Source organism: Dermacentor variabilis, chromosome 7 (assembly GCF_050947875.1).
Source record: "Dermacentor variabilis isolate Ectoservices chromosome 7, ASM5094787v1, whole genome shotgun sequence".
Taxonomy (NCBI): Eukaryota; Metazoa; Arthropoda; class Arachnida; order Ixodida; family Ixodidae; genus Dermacentor; species Dermacentor variabilis.
In genome coordinates this window covers 133,269,721-133,292,328 of record NC_134574.1, presented here as the reverse complement: position 1 = coordinate 133,292,328, position 22,608 = coordinate 133,269,721, and positions in this window count along the sequence as shown.

Below are 22,608 nucleotides of genomic sequence, written 5' to 3'. Positions count from 1 at the left end.
ACTAAATTCTGCAGTGGAATATGGTTAAATGTTCCGGACTTCTTGCTCAACAATGACGAATGCAGAAGCTGCAGATAGTACAAACGCAAAGTACCTCGAAATCATTCTGATATTTTTTTTAGTTTTGCTATTTTGTTTGTTAAGTCGCTTCTGTTAACTTGATGGTTTCTGCTAAATAATATTGCTTAATATTGATCAGAGGAAGCACAAAAACGCATCGAACAGAAATTTTGTTCATACGTTATTTGCTAACTATGAAATGTATTAGCGTGATTGCAACCGGAGTGTCATCCTACTCGTTTTGTGTGCGACCGACATGTTTATTATTTTTCCAACGAATTCTTATCGTCGTTCACCACTGCGTTGAAGGAATAAGGTCTGTTCTAATCACTACAATGCCAAGGTAACATGATGCATGGTAAACGTTTCGATGACCTCGATGAGAATAATTATATCATTAAAAATTTTGCCATTAAATATGTGACAGATGGTGCAGGAATACTCGATGGTTTTCATTGTCCAAGTTGGCGAATAATTCAAACGAACAATACAAACTAACGAACAGCGAGCAAAATAAAGAATGAAAGCAGGGAGAGAGCAAACAAAATAAAAGTAGAGATGTCAAAAGATGGAGCGACACAGTGAGCAAGAGAGCGAGAGGAACAGCGAACAAGCTAATTGGAACGTTTTCTTTGCAGAGTCCGACCAGCAACTGGGAAAAGAGCAGAAATAGCCAAATAAATCTATTAACTTTAAGAACAGTGTATTGTGCAATATCAATGTAATAAATAGGATATGTTCATGACTCAATAAATTATGTCCCTAATATGGACAATGCTACGTACTTACACCGCGCACAATTTGGCAAGCGAGTGATCAAATTTTGTTACCATATAAATATATATATATATATATATATATATATATATATATATATATATATATATATATGCATACATACAAACTTCCTTCCTGTGCATTCAGTCATATTATAGTTACAGCCTTCTCCATGTGCCTGCTCTTGTTCTCCTGTATGTGTGTGTCAGGCGCTGCAGCGGGTTTCAATATGCAATGGCAGCTAGCCCATCGGCAGACGCTTCCCAGCTTCTACACAGCTTGATGCCTAGCTGTCAAAAGATGGCTATAATTGGTTTTCAATGTGGACTCAGGGATGTTCGCTGCACTTGCTCGTCTTTAGCAAAGTTTATAACCTAAAAGTCACGCTAGTTATGTCTAGTGATAACTGAAAACTCGACAGCCAAGGGTATTGCAAGCTCCAAATCAAACGAGCACTTATCTAAATATAAACGTGTTTCCTCCTGTTCAGTTTAGTAGATATACCAGCGCTCGTATTTTCACCGAACCTCACATAGCGCAAGACGGCCCTCAAGCAAAGGGAATAATGCAGGCAAGTCATTTCTCACCCGAAAAGGGGAACACTGCCTCCACCACATCGACCGAGCTCCTCGAATTACTGCCGTGCGTTCAGAAGGAACGTTTCGTGTTTTTTTTTATTATGCCACTCACGCCTTCTACGGGAAGGCAGACGTTCCCGTTGGGACACATGTGCGTTAACAGTAATTGCAATAAACTGCATCCTGGTTCCTACGTGCTTGGCAGCAAAGGTTAGCTACGTGCTGCCCAGCAGAAGGCAATGCTGAGTGGCCCGGCGCTCGGCTAAAACAAGAAGGAATCCCAGAAACCAGTGGGGCGTCAAGGCAGGTTCTTTTGTCAGGAGCAGAGAAATATTCCCCTAAGGGCAAGGCGAAACAACACAGTGATTACAGGTCACACTGTGATCCCAAGGAATTCGCCAGATTAGTTGTCCACGACAATAAACCAGGCGTAATGCGGCAAGTGAACAATCGTCCTAACTTTTCGAGCTGTATTTACTCTCTGGTAAGTGGTCGCATATGCTTGAACAAAGACTAACATTATCGTGCGAAACCGAAATGGGGATGTATTCGCAATGGTGTGCCCAAGCACTCGCAAAAAGTTGTTCAATACCCACCCCATTGGACGCATTGAGTTTGTTTTGCGTTCACCGCCATTATTACCAAATTTGAATTACCTGCAGCTCAACTTGAGCCTTTGAATGCATAAATGTGCTTCGCTCTCGGCATTTTTTCCTTATCAGGCGCTACACATGTTTGCTATTCTGAAAAATTCATAATCGGCTATCGCTCACCCGATGCCTTGGGAATAATGACCGCTAAATTGGTGACACTGTCCTTTCGAGCGCCGCGGCTTCGTTGAAGTTCTTCGAGTGGCTTGTATCAGAATAATTTAGGCTGGGACCTTTTCAATGTCCTGACGACGGCTGAGTTGGCTAGTGGCTCTTGTTGAAGAATGTTTGAAGTATATCACTTCTGAACCTTTCTCAATTAAGGTCAGCCAGCGCGGTCGTAGTACACCAAAATAAATTACTTGCACCGCAAAGTGCCAGCAACGTTTGACCACAAAGGAATTAGCCATATGTAGTGGCATGTGATAGGTTATACTAAATCCAAAGGAAGAATAATGATGGAGAAATACTAAAAGAATCACAATCGACAGAGACGAGGCTAAACCTAAAAACAAGCTTTCGCTTGTCCGGTTATTTCTTGCTCCTTAAAAGATTGCTGGATTCAAGCGCTACAGTGTACTCCTTTGTGGAACACTGCATTGCAGGATTAAATGATAGCCGAAACGACCATTTAGCAGCTGTCCAAGAAACCTTGATGCCGTTATGTTTGTAATCAACATCTCGATTAAGCAAATCAGTTCATTCGTCACCTTCGATGCCGTCTGTCTCAACCACGGCCTCACTATTACTATTGGCCTTTGGCAAACGACACATGTCAAGCCCGATTTCTACGAATTTTATTCCTGCCATCGCACCTAACAAACCTACACTTGGTACAATTAGTGCACCCCTATAGCTGGGAGCTGTAATTAGCAAACTTGGTACTCCATGCTCAACGTGCCTGAAAGGTACTTTGCTTGCTTGTTTCTTTTGCGAAACGCTGTCTGACTCAGCACGAGAGCATTTGCGCAAGCACACACGGAACCCGAGCCGACAACATGTTGCACGTCATACTATATGACTCTTAAGTGGGTGACGTGTAACTAAGTGCCCACTGGGCGCCCTTTAGTTACACATAGACTACCAAGGCACAATAAATAATGTACTGTTTCACCAAATTCGTGGATCCACAATAATACCAAGTGAAAAAAAACAGCCGAATGGAAGCGAAAACAGGAAGGAAATTAATATGCTGCCGCAAGTGGAGACAATACCACTACCATCCTCATTAAAAATGCGCTCCTTTAGTAATGAAACTACCACGGCGCCATCAATCCAGCCACCTTATAGGATATTTGTCTACACTATTTGTCCTGGCTTGGTAGTGTTAGCTTGGGAGTGCTAGCTTCCAAGCCGGTAGAGTTATAATGAATGTTCGCTAACGATGCAACCTCTGGTGAACGCCAAGAAAAGGGACTGATAGAGCGTTTTTGGAAGATGCGTTCACGTTGAATCTGAAACCAATGAAGTAATGGTGCTCATTGAAGAAATACTCGTTAGTAATCCTATATCCTGATGCAAAGGCTTTCGATCGCAGCTGTCAGGGCCTGTTGCATGCACTTACTCTTAAAAAAACTACTCGTCATCGGAACAGCATCTTTCTGCTCGATGACCTCAACTGTTTCACCGCGCCTAGTAATTATCTAGCAACTGTTCTATCGCGCTCTGACACACAAATACAAAAGCGCTGAACCCACCTCTGTAATCATATTAAAGGACAGCATAGTTTGCTACGCAAAGATCGGTGTAACCGGACTCTAAAGAGGCTTATTGGCTGCGGACGGAGACCCGCTAACGAGGCAGTTAAGCAGCAGCAAGCGGCGAACAACGCGCCCAGCGCTGGGGATGCTGATTGGCCATAGTTGGCCGCCTTCTCTACAACATAAAGGAAATGAAATGCCCATAGTCTCTCCAATCAACTGAACTCGCAGAAAAACAGTGCCACATTGGCGCTGTTATCCGGACTGGGTCTACCCAACATTTTTTTCGCGAGGATGTTACAACACTTTTATTACCTTCGACTTTAGTTTCATAGTGTTATTCCAGTGCGTAAACGTCGCGTTTAGTAGCTTTCACGGTGCACCAGGACAGTAAGTGTGCTGTAAGAGGTGAAATTCAGGCTGCGTTACTACGATACCGCTAAATGCTGTTCAGGATTGGATGAACTATAGTTGCCGTCTGACAAATTCTATATGGCGGTGCTGGAGCTTTGTTAAAGGGCTGGTTGAAAGAACCGTTTGTACATGTGGTAGTGAACGCCTGATTTCTTTAACTTAACTGCGTGAACTTATAGAACAGGAGTTGAGATAAACACGTACGAGTCTGCCTCGAGCGGCCATTCACGCGGTAAGTTTGTTTGCATTCGCGGGCTTCTTTCACGCTGTATCGGGAGTTTTCCATGTTGCTCTAAAATTTTCTCATTGACGCTTTTCGTCTAATTATAATATTTGAGAAATTTACAAATAGGTAGGACTAATATTTTAATTACCCGCATTGCAAAAATACTTTGATAATCTCCAGCGACCGCAAACAACGTTACCTTGGTTCTGTCGCGCTATGTGACATTTTGACACCTTCAAAGCCTGGCGCATGATAGTGGGGACACCTCGTATAATGTTTCCCTCTTTCTTGGCTTAGGCTGGCAGGTGTTTATGGGTGAATAGTACACTGCACTTTAATCTAACACCAAGGAATTTTATATGCTTTCGACGGTATAACGTAAATTTGCGATATATGAAAGGCGAGAACTTGGTTTTTATCTGTCTATGAGTGATACTGCATATTTGAATGCAAAATCTGCCCTTTCTATGCCTTCTTTTAATTAAGTTATCTATTTGCCCTTTCTTTTCATTTACGAATTTTCTTGTTCGAACTCTAACCAACAGTATGGTGTATTGATTTCTTCCTTCAGACTCAATTGTATATATCAACAAAAATATCCAATAGGATTTGCGAAGTAATAATTCACGAGCTCTCAGTGTTATTTACTATTCATGTGTTCAGTCAAAAAATATCCCTTTGTGTTAGAATGAGAATCTTAATTTTAATAATAGGAGTTTGGTCATATTACTGGTGTTTAGATCACAGCAGGTTGTCCCATAGTCAAAGACTATATCGGGATATCATGTGACCAAGTAGACACGCTCCGCCTTTCTGTGAACTCGACATTTTACAGGAAGAATAAAAAAGCGATATTGAAGACAATCTCAAAAAGCTGAGATTACTCAGAGCATCAGCCTGCTGTACATCAGGGCACGAGATGTAACGTGTGTGTCCAATAAAGTAACAAGAATGCGCACTTCAGAAAGATTGTCGACAGCCGAAGGCTGGCAAAGTTGTTTCGCGAAAGGCAAAACAATTTTCTTTCTGGCAGGCAGATCAAACAACCAAAAAGATGCTTTTACATATTGTTTTGTAGGTTTTTCAGTTCTGCAACACAAAAAAAAGAAAGAATAAAACCTGAAGCAAGAAACTCCACGTACTTGGAATGGTCGGAGTATCGAGAATCGTTGGAAGGCTCGTCACGTCTCCGGTAATGGTTGTAAGATGTGTCTTCGCGGCAGGCATATGCGACAGCTGGGAAATTCTCGCAATGTGCTCCTCTTCCTCCCTGGAAAGTCCACGCTTGCTGCATGAGTATCCTGGGACGTGCAATGTTGCTCATGAGGTGACTGGAACAGCTGTTAGTCTTCGCTTGCAGTGATGGTTTCTCAGGACATCACCGCTGTCGAGCGCTCCGTCACTGTCCCTTCAGCGATACTACGGATGTTAAAATAATTGTAGTATTTAGTTTGGATAGGTGCGAAATCCACACCATTCCATGAAGTTCCACCAATCAAAACGAGGCTCCCTGTTAGGACATATGATACAAAGATAGGGAACCGGCCAGTGCGGCATTTAGGCTAGGCCTGAGTGACTGAGTTAAAGGATCCGTTATCTCAAGACAACACATGAGCTCAGAATTCATCTGGATACGGTCTCCTCGACAACATTTCGCGGACCTAACAATTAAAAAATAAAATGAAGTCGTCGGTTTTTTTCATTCAAAGCGCCGATATTATTACGCCACATGTCGTAGTTGGAGACTCCTCTTAAATTTTGACTACCCAAGGTTTCTTAATGCGCACATAAAGATAAGTACACGAGTGATTGCACGTTCTTACCTAGACGGAAATGTGGCCGCTGCGTATGGGATTCAACCCGAGACCACGAGATCAATAATGCAACGTCCAATTCATCAAGAAAGATGGTGGGCTGCGCCATAGCACCACAGAGGGCCAAGTCAAAGGCTGCAAATTTGATGAAAGTGTAATAGCGCAAGCCACAATAAGAAGAGATCACATGGGATATACAAGCGATAGCGCAGCTTATGCGCGTTCCACCTACACTACCCTTGTCTTGGTTTCCACTGTAACTCTCCCATTATGTACCATATACGCCAGTCTATTCTCATCACCTCCAGAACAATTTTATCCACGTATGCTTTTGCCTTAAACATGCTCCAAAAGCATCGCATAAAAATATTTGTCTCTTACTTAGTCGCGGTAGCCGCGGCCAGAAAATTGAATTCAGAGCAAAATGGCTTGGCCACTAAAGGCCTAGCCACCATGGTGGTCCAGTGGCTGTGGTGTCGTGCTGCTGAGCAGATCGTCGCGGTTCCAAAACCGCCCACGGTGACCGCATTCTCAATGGGATGGAACGCAAAGCCGCTCGTGTATCGTGGATTGGGTGCACTGTAGAGTAAAGCATTATTCGTAGTATATTATTTGGTTTAGCGCAGCAAAGGGCAGAACTTAGCCGCCAAAGTGCTTGGAGCTAATTGTCAGGTGCCCTTCGTCTGTCAGGAAAGCATGAGATGTCATGCCGCAGAAGATTAACTAATCTGCGATTCAAGGAGCGAGAAAATTTTATGGCAGAACTCATCACACGATGACTACGGAAGGTAAGGCGAATACGAGTGCAACATTGTAGAGACAGACCATGTTCCCGAAGTGACGTTTATTTAAAATGTACAGTGATAATTATAATACTTTCGTTTCCTCGGCTATATGCCAGATATTCCGATATCATCTCACTTTGCTAAGACACTCGTTTGCTAAGGTTGCCCGGGGGCATAAAGGTATCGCGGAGACTGTATGACAGCGACGTTGTGATCATGGAGCAACGAAAAAGAAATGGTATCGATGGAACGACAAATGTTTACAGTGAGGACAGCATGACGAGAGAGAGATGTCGATTCTTAAATTATGATGATGATATAACAAAGACATTGCGGTCACGACATGGAGACAATGACATGATGACGACTGTACGATGATGACGTCACAAGGGCGATGTGAGGACAACAGGGTCAAGAAGCGTGAATGACAACGTTTGTATGACATATAGAGCATGACAACGACGGTTTGAAAATAGATGCATGATAGCGCCAGTGTGACGACGACCCAATGACAAAGATGACATGACAACGGCGGCATATTCGCTATTCAATTATCACATGATTAAGAGAAAGCTGTAGCTCAGGCCCAACTCCGACGCTGCCTATTGAAGTACATGTAAAACACAAAAAGTTTTTCTGAGATAACCCCTGGGCCAATTTCAATGAAATTTGTTGCATTTGAAAGATAACGCAAAATTATAGTGACTGTTGGCAGCGAAATTTACATTTGGCTCCTGAATTTTGTTGAAAGGATTCTCAAAAAGTCGAAAGTTTGAAATAAAAAAAATAGAAGCATGAAGTTTACAAATTCATAGCTCTGCATCAAAAATAGATATCGCGGTTCGGTAAACGGCATCCATTAGATGATTGAAAGCGGACAAATTCGATTTGTCAATTTACGTCTTACGTGAATTCGTTAAGTTATTTACAAGGGTTTGCAAAAGCTGTATTTCCATATTACTATTTTTTTAAGTTCATGTTTAACATATCAATTTTGTCCGCTTGAGATGCCCTGTTATATGTAATTCACAGAATTGTATTATTATTTTAGTTGCTGAGTTACAGAGTTGTAAACTTGATAATTTCGTTTTCGGAAAGTTTTCGATTTTTGCCAATTTTTGATAAAACATTGTCAACCTAAATGGAAAATTTCAAACCGGCAGGCACTAGTATTTAGGTTTTTCTTTCAAATACAACAAACCTTGTCAAATTTCCTGCAGTGGTTGCCGAAAAAACGAATTATCCTTTTACATGTATTCAGATAGGAACACCTGAGCTAAAGCTTCCTCTTAAAATAATATGACGCATTGGGAATGACGTCAATGAGATAGACGAAAGTGGTATGGTGAAGACGGAATCACACCAGTGGGATGACCATACCGAATTTGCGATAGTGAAACGACAACTTGAAACGAGGGCTTAACGACAAAGGTATGATGACGGCTGCATGGCGACAGTCGGATATCGAAGTTACAATGACGATAACGGAACGACGCGATGGCATCTTGACGACGGTATAACAACAAATGAATGACGTATTTTTGGGAACCTAAACTGCGCTAGGGAAAAGACACCGAAGTAGAAGAAGACAGGACTGCGTTCATCCTGTCTTCTTACTAAATATTCTAACTAACTAGCCTCCCAACACACTCTCCTTGAATGAATGACGGCGCGTGTATGACGACGGTGCAGTGACGACGATGGCACAACAACAGCAAGAGGTCAATGCGGTGACGACAATGGCATAATGAGGGTCGGATGACGAAGTTGGAGTGATAATGATGATTGCACGACTACGAGGACATTAAGATGACGGTCTGTCATTGGAAGCTTGATAGCGACTGTCTTGACGATCAGGGCTCCATGACAATCAGGACTCGAGGGCAACCAAACGTGAGTGGGACGCCTCGCATTGGGCGCTCACGAGAAGACTACGAATGAAGCTGTGCAGGGTGATAGTGGCTGCACAATTTTGAAGTGAGGGAAGCTCGCAGTAAAATTTATTATGAAGAAGACTGAGGAATATGCTAGAAAGCACATGAGTTTGGAGGTACTTCAGGTATTTGTACAGGAATAACATTGATTCACAGTGGAGGAAAATAACTTGGAATCTTACCAGCAAGTATGCGGCCTGTAGCGTGAGGAACACAGTAACAAAGAACGTCAAGTGGAAGGAGGAGGAGGAGGAGAAACATTTATTAAAAAGAAAGGACAAGCAGGAGTCAGAGAGGTTGAGATATTCTCATGGGTGGTGGCAATTGAAAATAAACCTGCCATGAGTAACTACTTAAGAGGAAAAAACGAGATCAGGGAAGAAACAAACTATGATAACTCAAAGGGAAGCTCATTACTTTTTGAAGCAAGATCCCGATGCCTTAAAACACGCACTTATAAAGCGAGATATCAGAAGGAAGAAGCATGTACTTGCGGCCGTAAAGCTAAGAAAACGATGGAGAATGTTTTACTAGAATGTGAAAATATTTGCCCACCTGTCGATTCAGGAATCACTGACCACATTGAAGCCCCTGGGTTCAGTGAGAGCAGGGAGAAAGTAAACATGTCTGCCATAGATATTAGTAAGGGGCGATAGGAAGATTGCTGCAAGAAAAGTAAGAAAATGACAAACGGAGGAGTACAAAAAGTAATTTCACAATAGAGGTTCAGAAACTTTGTTTATGAGAGTTCATCTGGGTTTTTTCCTTTCTTTTCTTTTTTAACATAGGAAGGACATTAGGCAATAAAATAACAAGAGCTTGGTGGCACAACCTACAGCCCCGTTGTTTCCCGATCCACCCATCGCGTGTCATTTCTACAAGAAAGCTCGCCTTCCTGCACAGCGTTCAACACCAGTGTTTCCCGGTAAACGCTAGGGTTACATAAGCTACAGTTAACGGGAAACGTGTGAAACTCTCGGGGATCTTTTAATCCTATTGCGTTGCGCACTTAAAGGCGAAGCTTAAGCATGTTCCCTAGTTTTTAGCTAGTGCTTTAGATGTTATCGACACGAAGAAACTTCAGCTGCACTGCTAATGATTAGAGAAGCAGCCGTAATGTTGTTGATCTCCCACTTTTATGACTGCCGTTTTTTATAATCAAACAATCGCAATACGCTTGATTGGTCATTTTAGGACAGCCGCATAATAAATGCAAAACACCTTGGTAATAAAGCCAGAACTTCTCCTGTCTCCCTCGTCGGTCTTCGTAGTCGGGGTGGTCGCAGCTTCATTACCGATACAAAAGTGCCCCGGCAAAAGATCACTTGCTCTCACGCAATCAAGTGCGGTCGCGTATTCACCACTGAACATTCAATATCATATGAGTTGTCGGGCAAGAGCTTCCGGCGTCTGAATGTTTAGGTGCTGTGGTCCTGTGGCTGAGGTGCTGGGGTTCAGGGGCTGTGGACAGTCCTTCTTCTTCTCGCGCCGCCCTCTTCCACTGTGACAGTGGCGGTAGAGAGTACTGGGGCAGGAGTGGCGGATTACAGTCGCCTCCACCTCGGTGCTTGCACCACTGGACACAATAGGGAGTTTAAGATGTTGCATACGCAATAAGCGTTTGCGTACTTAAAAGGGTCTCTGCAAATGCAAAGTTACATGCCTGGCGTGCGTTTTTTTCTGCACCTTTGGGGTGATTTTGTGTGCCCTTTTGCGTTCTTGTGTAAACGAAGTGGTTTGCATCCCCTAAATTTGCGTACGCCAAATGTAAAACTTCCTAATACTGGCTCGAGTCGACTCATACGTACGAAACGTGTGCAGCCACATTGATTGTGGTGTCTAATGGCTACGGTGTATACGAAATAGCGCCATAAAACACTAATATAATGTCCCCAATGCAAGAAATATACGCATTCAAGCGCAGAGTTCCTCTTATAAAATTTATAGCTTCTTATAGAAAGTTACTCACCTTTGTAAAAACGTTTTCCTATTCACTTTCATTAACAATCATCGTCGAAGGTTTTATGCAGGATTATCTTTAGACACTGCTAACACCTTGCTTAGATATGCAAATTTAGTAGGGTATGTATGGATTCTCACGAGCTACTGCAAGTAATTTTCAGTCAATCACGCACGCCCCAAGAAGATAACAGACTACTTCACGTCCTGGTAAGCTTATTGGAAGCGAATTGATAGTTTTGGTTATAACCGAAGAAAACTAAATACAATGTTCACCGAAGCATCATGCTATACGGATATATGGATATTGCTACATTTAAGTGGTATCGGCAAAGTGCGCTTCTAAAACATTTCTTCGTGATGTCAGAGTGTCACCGCATTTTGAATTATCAAAGTCTACGTTATTTAATAGGTTGGTTATTGAATATGTCGCGCACCTTTCTTATACAGGTCAGAAACGTAGCATACGTCCTATATCTATTGTTTATGTCACAAGAACACTACATAATAGGAAGAGATCTGTTTTAAGTTTTTTTACCATGGCAGATACGTTTTTTTTTTAATTCCTAACTTAACGGCTTGTCACCTGGGCCAATCTTGACCATTGTTACAGTACGTCTATTTGCTGTCAAAAATGACGCGCTTATGCACCTATGTGTTTCACATATTGTTCAACGGAACTTCTTCCTTCAATGATGACTTTCACATTTGTGCCGATATTGCTTTCCATCACCGTGTCTGGCGGAGCGCGAAATTGCACCGTGGCAAGGCGCAAAGGTCCGTTGCCGCTGCCATGCTTCATGTCTTGCACTCGGCAAAACCGAGCCTATTACACAACCACAGACAGGCTATAACTCATAGCGCCATACCGAAGAGAGAGGTGACTGACTCGTCGAGTAAGACGAAAAGCTGGCCGGGACAGAGCAACGAACTGAACAAAAGGAAGGATCGAGAAGCAAAAGGAAGGTTTACCAGAACACTTACCACGGTTATAGTGCTGCTGTATGCGTGGAATACTTTGAGCGTTTCGGTGCTTTTCGTTGCTTTGACTAAAGCTTTGATTAGAAGTGGAGGTTCATTGTGCAAACACACGCACACGCAATAAAAAACAGAGACGCACGTATAATATTGCGGCGGCAGATCGTGAAACCAACCTAAATGAGCGACGTGTTGCGAAGCTGCGAATAATAGTTCTGTTTGACTGCGTTTCTATACTTTTGCCATACGATATCTCCGATTGTTTTCTCTTTATATTATTCTCTTTATTCGCTTTTCAACTTCCATACACTTTTTCTATAGATAGATTTTTTTCTTTGGACGTTCTTATTCGTACTTACAGAAGCGAAGAGAAAGAATAAATATTATTTTCTGGAATGTCTTAATGTACCTGGCGTTTTCGCAGTATGTATTACTAAATAAATTCAGATGCGACGAATAGATGAACAGATGAATATAACAGCAATGAACACAACGTCGGTAGTGCTTTCTAGAACAACTGGAAAACATGTGCGAAAGCAAGAGCTCGTCATTCTACAATGATATCCATCAACTCAACACGCAAGCGACCATGTTTCCGTTACGTCCGCCTTTCCGCCATGAGAACTATTACAAAGCGAATGATTTGCTTGGTCGCTTGTTTTCATTAAGATAAAATGTAAAGTAAGTGAGCAGTTCGTTTCAAGAACATGTCTAGATAGTGAATTTGGGGTACATTTGCACCAAGGGCTAGGGGCGAAGCTTCAGTTTTATTAAACGTCGTGAGGCCCCGTTGCCCCAATTAAATAAAGAACAGGGCAGCAATCAAAGAAAATATTAACCTTACACCAGTACACGTGCACACACAACTCTGTTATTGTCGAACTGCTCGGAGAGATCAGGCAAATTCCAACTGCCCTCAAAATGATATCTGCCGGCCTTTCAATAGGGATCCTATGTCGAAGAATTATTTAGGTTGCCATTTAAACGTGGCATCTATATGTCCCGACTTGCGAGGCCTTTCTTTTTCCTGGCGATGCTCCTAATACTACTACTCCCAGCAATGAACGAAAGCAAACTGAAGTATTTAAGTACTAATACTGAAGTACTGAAGAAACCTCAAATGACAGGGCCTGTAAAATGGTTCAAATCCTTCAAAATACTCTTGTACTGCATCAATACACTTGCGTTGACGTGTCTGGCACGCATGGAAGGCACCATGAAAATACTCGACGCGTATGGCTCTCCGAAACGCTGTAACATGATTTTTCATTTTTTCCACGGTCTCCCAATGCTTTCCTTCCAGCACTCTCTTCAGTCGGGGAAACAAAAGAAGCTCGCACGGACCCAAGGGGGATGGGGGACCACCTGGGTGTCGCTCTGGGCCAGGAAGTCGGTAACGATGAAGGACATGTGGCTGCGGGCATTGTCATGGTGGCGCTTGACCGTGTCTTTGATGTCAGCGCGTGACCAAGTGTTTCAATCTCTTGAGCACCCTTAGGTAAAAGGCTGAGTTGACAGTTTCTCCCAGCGGTACAAACTCAAAATGATCTATTCCTCCGGCGTCAAAGAAGACATTGAGCATCGTTTTTGATGCAAGGCTTGCTCATTCGCGCTTTCTTGGGGCGGGGGGATGATTTTGTGTGCCACTCGTTGCTCTGCCTTTTCGATTCTGGGTCGTACTCGAACATCCAGAATTCCTCTCTGGTTACGACAGAGTGAAGAAAGTCCGGGTCATCTTTAGCCAAATCCAACAATTCTAAACAGCGTGAAACTCGACGTTCTGTCTAATCTTCCTTCAACACTTTTGGGCACAAGCTTACTGCAGACCTTTGGCATTTGCAGATCCTCGGTCACTATCCCACGTGGCGCAAATGTGGACATGTGTTGGGCAGAACCCTCGCCACATTTCTCGACTGGTTTTATCGCGCTGCCAGGGGTAGTCGCGTGATAATGAAATCATGTCCATTACATTCATAATGGACATTGTAAAGCGAGAAAGCCCTGAATTTTTCATTTACGAAGACAGGCATTGTACATCGTAACTTCTACCTGACACAATGTACGTTGTTGACACCACCTAAACATTCTTGCAACCTTCCTACTTCATGAATCTTCCCCATAGACGTTTTGTCGCCGGCAAAATAAAAGAAAAAGAAAACCGTTTCGCCCGAAAGGCGAACCATCGATTGCCACACCAAATTAGCGGCCAGCCATACAGAATAAGGATAGTACTTTTATTAGCCACATCAGCTTGTAAACATTCGCTTGCTAACTAAATTAATAAGCATGGTGTCAGCACGCACAGCAAACATCAACACTTAAGGCTCGATTATTGCGAACACTCGTCAAAACACTGGCGTGCGGAAACGAAGCAGCAGCGAGCGAAGTGACATTAGTGCTGTCTATCGCTCCAACGCAAAGCGAGCGCAGAGGACACAGAGCACGCACAAAGTTACGAGCCGCCGATGTACCTAGACTCTGCCCTGAACGCAGATCGCTCTCAAAATACGGCCGGGCTACCGTGCGCAGCCGCTGGTGCAGCCGGAGAGAACGCCGCTCCGCCCACCCCTCTCCCGGGTGCCTCGCAACGTTGGGTGCCCCTAGGGAGGTTTTAAAAAAATTTGCCGGACTGGAGATGACGTCATAAATGTGAAGCTAAGCCGCCGCCATCTTACCACAGGCAAGGAGTAACCTTAGCAAATAGCGGGCGATATATTAAGAGCTCTCTTCGCTCTCCGTGCAATTTTGGATGTTCAATTTTGCCGTATAGATATCGTTGAACGGCTTTCTTTCGGTCGCTGGTTTCAGGTGAAAGCCTAAGCGTTCTTCTTCTTTATTTTATGGCGCATCATTATATTAATAGCACCCAAAGGCAACATTTTAGGCAGTGACTTGCAGCTTTTATTTCCAAACATTCCTAGCATTTGCAGTAAGTGATCAAAAGGACATGGGCAGCGAAAAGTTTCACTTGTCGCGGTCCTCTTTCAGAGTAGAAGCATAGGTAAACTTTGGCTTCACCTGTGCTGGCAACAAACTAGGAGGGCTGCCACTCCGGCTTATATTTTAAAACCTCCCTGGGTGCCTCACATGCGAGAGAAGATGGCGCGCTTCCAATCAGCGCGAACGAGATAGAGGCGCGATCGTCGGCTCCCCTCACACGCTTTCACTGGCACATACAACGTGGGGCGCGGGGTGACGGTTTTATCGCTCTTGGACTTGGTACGGAACTTAACGGCGACGCCGACGACCAAGCCGACGCCGACGGCAGAAATGCGCTTGGAGTGTGCATATAATTGCTATGACAATAAAATGCTTGCGCAAGTTTCGAGAACGTCACCATAGAAACTGTGAGAGGTTCCTAGTTATCTAAAGAGGTTAATCTGAAAAAATATGTCTCGCTCTCACCGTAGGAAAGGAGACTCTGCAAGAGGCACCAAAAATTATCACAAGGCGCTTGTATGCTTACCCGCTCGTCGTTCAATTATAGGCAATCACACAGGCTAGCGAACTTTATGAAAAGCCGCCGCACATGTTACCTCCATGCATCCCAGACACCCTATAGTCCCGGAACGTTTCCTCTTCGGAAACTTATTTATCTAATTACCGCCGAAGTGTGACCAAGGAGAGCGTATTCTAACATCGAGGAAAATCACTCAGCAGATGCCTCACTGTTTCTAAGTTCAATTGTTGGGTACCTATGTGCGTCGAAAGCTCATAGTTTAGCCCTTTAGTCCGTAACACCGAACAATCATGCGAAGCAGCCTATTGCAACAGAGGTATCAGAGGCGAATATTCAAAACAACCTCGTAATCGTTTCTACAAAGCTAAGCAAAAAAACTCTCTCCCCAACTTGATCACGAACACATGCTCGAAAGGACATCCTACAAATTCCTACAGCATTTACATTCAGCGATGCTACTCTCTAACACCTTATTCAGAAGACGCATCGCATGCAGATTTGTCGAGCATTTATTACCGACACCAACGTATTCAATACTTACATAGAGTGCACAAAAACACTGCCTAGTTTAGATTTTAGCTAGATGAAACATTTCACTTACCATTACTTGCACCGTCTTACGCTGCTCCGGCGCAAGAGTGGTGCCTAATACTATGGCCACTGCCAGCAGCCCATATACAAGCTGTCAAGGCGCCCACATAAGTAGACTCACCACTAAGATTGTGGAACCAGTTTAGTTCGGATAGTGACAAGACAGACATAAAAATTTTCCATAAATTAAGTTTATTAGGGCCATCAGTTTTATCTATTATTCTATGAGGAGCACAAAAAGATCTTCAGGAAATCTTTGAATGTAAAGCACGTCTCAAGCTTCCGCTGCCATGTCACGTCACTTAAAAAAACATAATCAGCCTCCCACCACTATAATATTTACTAAGTACTTGTCAACTACGCAATAAAAGATTAAAGATGTGTGGATAGCCGGTTGTTGAGCGAAAAAAAAATATTTCCAAATAACGACTTAGATAGAAAGCAAAATATTTCAAGGATTCAACTACACTTACGACTATGAAAAACATTATCAACCGAGACCGTGCAATAATTGGGTAATAAATGTACACAGCTGTCCAATCCAGCATGAGCAAATAATTAACGTGTGCTATCAGTTTCTCAAGCGAGCTTAAAATATTACGGTGGCATGGCTTCCACGATAATTAGAAATAACGCAGCAGTATTTTGTCCCAGTTTCATGAACATATTGCCTTGGTGGCAACATCGTGTCCTCATAAGAAAGAGTGACCACTTGCACTTGTTTTCGGACCTTAGCGAAATTTGCATTTTAGCCTGTGTCGCGTGAGGTGCTTTCACTTAAGCGTCGCATCAATGTTCACGAATGTCCTCATGGTCTGTCTTCGAAGAAAAGCACGCACACTGTAAAAACGTGTGCCTCTCCTTTCTTTCTTTAAAATGGTGAGAAAAGACGTTGCCAGACTGCACGACAGGGTGACGCCTATTGAGGTCATTTCTGTCGGTCACGCTAAGCTGAAATCAGTGCAAAATGAGAAGAATGTCGTTTGGGTTCTGGAAGCGCAGAACTCTGCCCTCCTATTATGCAGTTGGCAAAAGAATAGTGCATAACTAATAGTGTGCGCATTTCGCATTCCAACTTTGAATGCCTGAACTTTGAAGTTAAGAATTCATGCAACTTTCGCCACTACCGGCAAGCGCAGTGCTAAGCAACAAGGTACAGCAGTGCGCCTCCACAAAAGTGCAGCCTGATGATGCTATCGCGTGCTCGTCAACTGATGTCGTGCTCAAAATTGCTGTACCTGGGATGAATGTTGTCGAACACCAGCAAGAATGTCCACTTACCTACCTTCTGTCCTCCTAATGCGTTCGCAGACTGTCGTATGAGTGCTTCTGTATTCGAACTACTTTGCATAGAAAATGTACGGCGTAGGTTTGTCGCTGACGCGGAAATCGTGTTTTATAATGTATCCCGGTGCAACAAACTTTCACCACGGAGTAGTACTTTTACATAGTATATTACGCTCGGACAAAATGATGGTTAATGATCTGCCAATATCTGATATTTTGTCGGAGAGGAACACTACGTTTGCAGCAGCTGTATGCACAACAGTTCGCCTTTCAAGCATACGTCCGTATGCGTCATGTTTGGCCGAAAAAACTGTAACATCAACTCCGTCTACTTTATTCGGTCCTTGCCACAGTATAACGTGATTTTTCGAAAGCTTCGTTGTGTTTGTGTGCATAAAAAACGTTTTGATCGTTGCCTAAATAAAAGTGAAAATAAAGCGTTGTTGAGTTTTCCAGTGACAAAAGTGCGAAACTGAGCACTGCAGCTTCTGCTACTGCTATCTCGAGATACGAGCGTGAACGCTGCTACTCTGAGAAGGTGCTTTCCGCATTCACTTATAACGTTTGTAACAGCAAAAGACGTGTTGGCGAATAACGCGCAAAACTGCAACACAGAATGTTAAACGAAGAAACAGTCGGCAGACATCTCGCGAGTTCAATTTGTTTTAAACTCTCCTGCTCCTCAGGCGTCGTTTTTTGATGCGTTAGCATCATATTTTACCATTAGGCTTAGGAAAAGAAAACTGATGCCCAGACAACCACGATATATAACATTTCAACATCCTCAATGTCATCTGAATGAAACATTTCTGACCCAGTTTTGCTGCGAAAGTGCCAAATGGCTCATTTACCGAAGAATAGGGCATCCTAAATCGGCAGGAGAACCTAAATTCCCGTTGACTGCGACGCCATGTCAGACGGTGCCTCGACGGTATTCCTATTGGATGTGACGCCGTGGTACGAGCGCACCTCATCGAAGCAGACCGAGCGACAGGGAACACCTGCTGCTAAATTAGCGCGCCAGGTCTTGTGTGAGGGAAGAAGGCTTCGCCGCGACGCACGTCACCCTCACTCTCACTCTCGGAAACCTGTGTTGTCCACGCGTTCCTTAACCGAGCAAGCTCTCGCCTCCGCTGTAACTGCGCCTCGGTAAGGCCGACTCAAAACGCGCAAGTCGTTTCAACGCGCTCATTTGGCCACGAGAAGTTCACTGATAGGAGGAGCGTTCAGCGGCGTTCGATTAGCCATTAAAACTTTCCTATTAGGAAGTCTTAAGTTTTTAGCTGTCCCCAGTTTTTTTCACGCGCAAGCCCATGTCTCCGAAATCGCCAAGATTATATGTGTTGCCGTGAGGGAAGCGAGCTCCGTAGGAGGACAGCGGCTGGAGGTGGAGAGGAGAAGCGCACGCCGGAGAAAGTACGGAGGAGCGCGCTGCGCGCGGCCAAGGCAATGTGGCATTGAGGCAAGCGGGGGAGCAGGACCGAGGCGAAGCATCGCGGAGGAGGAGGGCAGGTGGAGGCGCGCTGGGTTGACCTGGCTGACCTCCCCTGACAATTACTTCGGGTTTTCGGTGCATTATGGACGTACTGGGTTCGTCTCATGATATAGAGTCTGAGCTCCGAGCAAGAACAGACCAGCGGTGCAAGCGGCGGAAGGCCGAACGCGAGTCGAACGACCGTGACGTCATCGCCAAGCGCCGAGCAAGAGCTGAACAAGTCTGGCGAAAGGCGTGGGCTTGGAATGCCTCAGGGACTTCTTATAAGGAAGAAGGTGGAGGGGAACAACAAAAGTGTTATTAGCGCATTAGCGAATTGCTTGAAATAATGAAGACTATTTCATTAGAGCGCCTTACCATATTTTCTAATTGCACTTTGCAATTTATAAAAATGGGAAAACGGAACTGAATGGTACAAAATAATTAATTAGTTTTGAAAAAAACCTCCTCACTTGTACACAATCAAAATATTTTCATTACATTCTACGCGCAATGTACAAAAAGGGAATAGCACGAAGTGAAACCTCTCGGGAACTTTTTACCGAAAGTTTGATGGCGCGTATCACAAAACTGTTGCCATCCTAAAACTTATTTGTAAGTCGATATGCCATGCGCACTTCCTAGCTACCATTTGTTGATGGAAGAATGTGCTATAAGTTTAGTATTTAAAAAGGTAATTAGCGTAGTTATTTATTTAAGTAGGCATCTGGCGATCTTGTAGTAGTATTGACCGCCTCATTAAGTAATTTACAAGGGTTTGAATTGTGCTTTCTGCCACAGGATTTCTTTTTTAATTTTGCGCAGCTGAAGAACGCACTGTCCAAATTCTGTTAGTGGTGAGCGATTCTGATGAACACACTATAAATACCGCCTAAAAAGAAACAAGCAAGCAGACAAGGATACATTTTTACTTGTATTCGGGCTAAGAAGCGTAACGGTGACCGTAACAAAAGCCGATATAATAAGGTTATCTAAGGTGTCGTTACGCAGGAACTGCAGTTCTTTTACAGAGAAGTTGCTAGCGTCTAGTTGGTCGGGATTTTTCGTGGCATTCTCTCCCAAAACATGGCAGCTCGAAAAGGGGTTCGTGTTTGAGTTTCGGCATTATAGGATCATGTTTGCTCTTATATTCGAACTGCAATCCGACGCCCTCATGTCTGCAGGTTGCCTGTCAGTCGTACTTTAAGAATTTTGTGATGCATGCTACATTGAGAAATGCGATTACGTCAATAACGCACTTGCTTCTGGCAGAGGTCCTGCAAGAATAAGAAACTATGCTGTGCTAACGGTACCGCCACCTTTCGGCCGCAGCCATTCAGACAGACCTCAAACGACTGGTGGAAAAGTGTTCTGCCTTGGTGTTTTAGCGTAACAGATGTACTTTTTCTCATATATTCGAATATCAATCCGTGGCTAGTATGTGTGCAGCCTTTGTTTAAGTCGTACTTTGCGCATATTCCGGCGCAATTACTTTCAAGCGATAATTTAGCTGAATAAACAACTCCCGCGCATGTGCCTGCGCACATGAAGTACGATGCGGAGCAATTGAAAAGCGATACTTGGAAAGTATGGCAGCCGGTGAATTTTGCGCCACCGGTGGGCAATGGGTGATCGCTGAGAGGGACTAATTGCGTCACAGTGCATCAAAATGACCCTCGTTTACATGCGACACAAAAGTGCATTAGCTCAATCTCCCCAGCTTACAGCCAGCTTAGTGCTGGCCGCCATGCTTTCTCAGTTTCGCTTTTCAATAGCTGAACACAGTAGTTCGCTTGTCGTAGTTGTCCTTGTGTCCCGTCGGCGTACACGTCTAATGTTCGCCCCAGCTTCGCGGTACATCCACTTTCAGAGGGTGAAATGAGGGCGGATTTTTGTTTTTCGGTCCATTTCGTTTATGTTGCTTCTGCTGTCTGTACCCACGAAAAAAGAAAAATAGTTTTTTTCATTCAATACGATAACAGTCTATGCCTGTCTACGACAAGTACTATAGCTATCTATAGCTATCTACCTCCAATTCGCGAGCGCTTTGCGACGCGTTCACGCTTTGTATACTAACAGTGCACCAAATTACTGAGTGTAGTTTTGCGCGTTCTGTATTTTTAACCAAATCTCTCAATTACCCACGCATGCGTGAAACATGCGATTACGCTTTCGGAACTAGAGTCCTTATGTTGGAAACCGAACTGATTCGAAACTTGGGATACCTCGCGCACTACGTGAACGGCCAGGTTGTGATCGGTATGGCTGCTTCGAGGTGCGCTGGTTCGGCTGCATCGATACAAGTTTGATGTTTTGTGGGGTTACTAGACGAACATGGCGATATAATTACAGTAGCACGTTGAACGTCAAAGACTAATTCTCGGATGTGTGAGCTGCTGGTTATTCAAACGACCTTGCGCAAGCTTGGAGATCGCTACAAGAAAGAGTACCACTTTCGCGATTTTTCGAGCCGCACTGGCGTTCGCTTAAGGCCGATGTGCCGCTTTTGAAATCCCAACCCTTAGTTGGCGCCGCCTGTTAAATTGGAGCTGCTGCAGCTAGCCGCACACTTCTGTTGCTCCATGCCGCTCAGTGACCAAGAGCTTTAGCGCCTCGCCAAGGAGGGGCTACTCCGGGAAATGAAACGTCTCACCGATTGAGCAAAAGACCATGGCGCCTATGGTTGGCAAACGCCCCGCATCCATCCGAACAACAAGAAATTCCTCAATAAGACACTCCTCAGCACCCTAGTTAGTAGGAGGAGAGATCACGCGAAGAGCGAGTCTGGGAGAATGCCCAATGAAGACAGTCGCCCGGTAGGCAGTTCCGGCAAGCCGCCGATGTCTTCTGATGACCGCGCGGAGGATGCGTCACAGGACCGACATGACGAGCGGAGGATCGCTGCCGATAAATGTGACCAGAAGTGGACGCACGACGCTGATCGAAAGTAGGAGCAGTGATTCTAAGGTCCCGATCCCACACCATCAGCAAGTTTTCTTCTTAATTATTTTTGACGGAGCGCGTATGGGGTGATCGTACCGGTTTCACAGTTGTCGGCTACTTTGTACCGGTCGGTGACACTATCCTCCAGTGGCACGCTCGTTGTTCAAATTGGTTCCTCCCGGTTGGCAGCGTCTTTGGGAACATTTTCATTGCCAAGGTCGCAGGTATTTTGATCCCCGTCGGACAACAGAATGTGCCAACGCTGCTGGTCTAATAATAAAAAAATCGTGCCATGAACCTGAGATGTACGTGTGCCTATTCTGTCATAGTACCCTCTGTCAGTTTCAATGCGTCGACGTATGGTCTCCTGGGCGAGTTCCAGTATGCTCAACAAGCGCCCAAATACCAGCTTCTAAGAGCGTCTCATGCCTCTGGGTTATGGCTAAATCGCAAGGTTCTCTTATGGACAAACAGTCAGCTCAAAAGGCTCGGAATTCAATGTGTCGGTGATAAGAAATTAGAATGTTGCTCGCAGGTACTCGGTCCAGTTTTCTAGCTGTCTGACCATTAAATGCATAAATGTGCAGAGTAATGGGGCAACGGCAACTAAGCTCCACCATAAGTATTTTCAAAATGCGCTGTCGGATGAATGTCAGATGTGAAAAAACTTCGTCAGCCTACATTGATTCACCGCCAAAGAAAGTTCGATGTCACCAAAACCTAGGCAGAAATGAAGTTAGATAAAGCTGACACCGCTTGTGTTACATAATAGGATGTTCCAACTAGCACCCTTGCGAGCGTTTTTATTTACCTGCTAAATATTTCTTACTTTATTCCGACCTGCTGAACTGCCGATGGCGTTCTGCCAGTCAGCACAAGTTGGCAGGTTTGACTCCCTGCTAAAAATTGTTAGGAATTGTTAGGAGTTTGAATTGAATCCAAGGTCACTCCCGTGTACCGGGTTTTGCGCGCACGTTA